Source organism: Cucumis melo, unplaced genomic scaffold (assembly GCF_025177605.1).
Source record: "Cucumis melo cultivar AY unplaced genomic scaffold, USDA_Cmelo_AY_1.0 utg001295l, whole genome shotgun sequence".
NCBI classification, from domain to species: Eukaryota; Viridiplantae; Streptophyta; class Magnoliopsida; order Cucurbitales; family Cucurbitaceae; genus Cucumis; species Cucumis melo.
In genome coordinates, this window is record NW_026124522.1 from 24,397 (window position 1) to 25,000 (window position 604).

Below are 604 nucleotides of genomic sequence, written 5' to 3' on the forward strand. Positions count from 1 at the left end.
TAGTTATTATTGTAAATTTTTGCATTTTTATGATTTTTGCGATTAGATGGATTATACCGATTTGCACAAATACCTCGGCGATTCCCGCTCGTTAATACATAGAGTCCAATAAGCATATCTTGAGTTGGTACAGAAATGGGATCCCCAATAGCTGAAGACAGGAGATTCATATGAGAAAACATAAGTAAACGCGCCTCTGCTTGAGCCTCCAAAGATAAAGGTACATGAACAGCCATTTGATCCCCATCAAAGTCTGCATTGAATCCCTTACAAACTAATGGATGTAAACAAATAGCACGTCCTTCCACTAAAATAGGTTGGAAGGCCTGGATGCCTAATCTATGCAGAGTAGGCGCTCTATTTAGCAATACGGGATGCCCCTGCATAACTTCCTGAAGTATTTCCCATACAATGGGTTCTTTTTCCCGAATTTTACTCTTAGCAACTCCTATGTTCGAAGCAAAATGTTGTCGAATTAGACCACGAATTAAAAATGTCTGGAAAAGCTCTATTGCGATTTCGCGAGGCAATCCACATCGATGTAATGAAAGTGAAGGCCCTACAACAATCACAGAACGTCCTGAATAATCGACCCGTTTGCCAA